At 34.3% G+C, this 1,612-nt stretch overlaps 1 long non-coding RNA gene across 1 annotated transcript; it reads left to right on the top strand.

Annotated features, from left to right (window-relative positions):
• Positions 1-660: 660 nt before the first annotated feature.
• On the top strand, positions 661-1,109 carry LOC145008615 (uncharacterized). Its single transcript, XR_013663567.1, has 3 exons — positions 661-706; positions 842-930; positions 1,002-1,109. It is a non-coding gene; the product is annotated as an uncharacterized LOC145008615 (long non-coding RNA).
• The last annotated feature ends 503 nt before the right edge of the window (positions 1,110-1,612 follow it).

Raw genomic sequence — 1,612 nt, 5'->3', positions numbered from 1 at the left:
TTCAATTGCTTGATTTTGTCGATTCGTATACGATTGCATCAGCAGCTGATCCAGTCTCACACCAAAATCTATTTGAAGAAGATTAGAAATAGAGGGAGAGGTAGGGCTCGTGGTGGTGGTGGTGGTCGAGGTCAAGGAAGATCATTTGGTGGTGGAAGACCAACAGGGCCACCTCACAGAGGTCCCCTTGCTGTGAATGCTCGACCCTCAGCTTATACTATTGCAAAGGCAAGCTCAAATCTATGGATAATCCTATACATTTGATTCAGAACCTCTTAACATTTGCATTACAAATTCAAACATGAGGAGAAGTTGCTACTAAAGAATTGTCACCTATCTTGGGAGGTTCATCATGTCAAATCACCAACACCAACACCAACAATTTCTGTTTCTTTTCTTTTTTTTCTTGACCATTTTACCTCAAGTGATAAAAGGTTCTGTAAAGGGGGTGTTTATGGTGGATTCTATTTCTTTAACTGGGATATCTTCAGTTTCTGAAAAGGGAATGTTAAGATTGTTTGAATAATTGAATGTTTGTGGAGAATGAATGGTGAATTGTGTTAAGTGTTAACTTGGTATATACTTGCTCCAGTCTTTCCGCAGACCAAAGATATCCAGCAATCATGCTTTTGTTATTAAATGTATTTCAGGGGGATTTCGGGAAATGTTATGATAGATGCACGTTCCACAGGGAAATATTATCACTGTAAGTTCATTATCTGGAATATTATATTTTCATATAATTTGTAAAAATAAAAAAATAAATTTGGTCAATGTTTGACCAAGGAAATAGGAATATTCACATGGTTGCTAATTATAAGGTTGTATTGTATGTATGCAGTTGTAAGGCTTATGTGACGTGCTGCTTCCCACATTACATTAGAATGTGCTTTACAAACTCATCCAAACATCACTCTTATTGGAGAAGAGGTACACAATTCAATTTATTTTTTATTTTTTTTAGAGACTCACTAATTATTTTTTTGTCATATTTCTTACAGGTTGCATCAAAGAAATTGACACTAAAAAAGGTTACAAATTACATAGCAGATGTAATCTGTAAACGTGCAGATCTTGGTTATAACTATGGTGTTATTCTCATACCTGAAGGACTTATTGATTCCCTGAGGTAAAAAAGTGCAAAAGACGAGAATACCCTTGTCAGGCATTCTCATATTAATAATCATTGTTGATAACTTGTAGGTGCAACAACTGATTTCTGAATTATATGAAATATTGGCAAATGAAACTGTTGATGAGGGAGGAATTATAGACATGGGAAGTATCCTGGTTGTGCTCATTTTGCCATAAGAGGAGGGCGTAGAGATTCCAAAACAGAATACCAGCTGCCAGTAAGTTGTTATTACAGTATATTTTGTTTTGTTCGTAAAAGGTTGTTTTTCTAGTAGTGAACTGATTATGATATTGATCTTGATGCAGAAAGTCATAACCCAAATGATCAGGTTAATTTAATTATTTTTATCCAAGATAATTTTCACTCTGTAATTTCCATATTTTTTTTACTTAATATGATTTTTGTGATTAATAATACAGGGTTTTGAGAAAATGATATCGGGAATGTATTTAGGTGACATTGTTAGAAGAGTAATTC

Source organism: Lactuca saligna, chromosome 8 (assembly GCF_052625555.1).
Source record: "Lactuca saligna cultivar CGN05327 chromosome 8, ASM5262555v1, whole genome shotgun sequence".
NCBI classification, from domain to species: Eukaryota; Viridiplantae; Streptophyta; class Magnoliopsida; order Asterales; family Asteraceae; genus Lactuca; species Lactuca saligna.
Note: the sequence above shows the minus strand (reverse complement) of the source record. Positions and strands in the feature narration are given on the sequence as shown.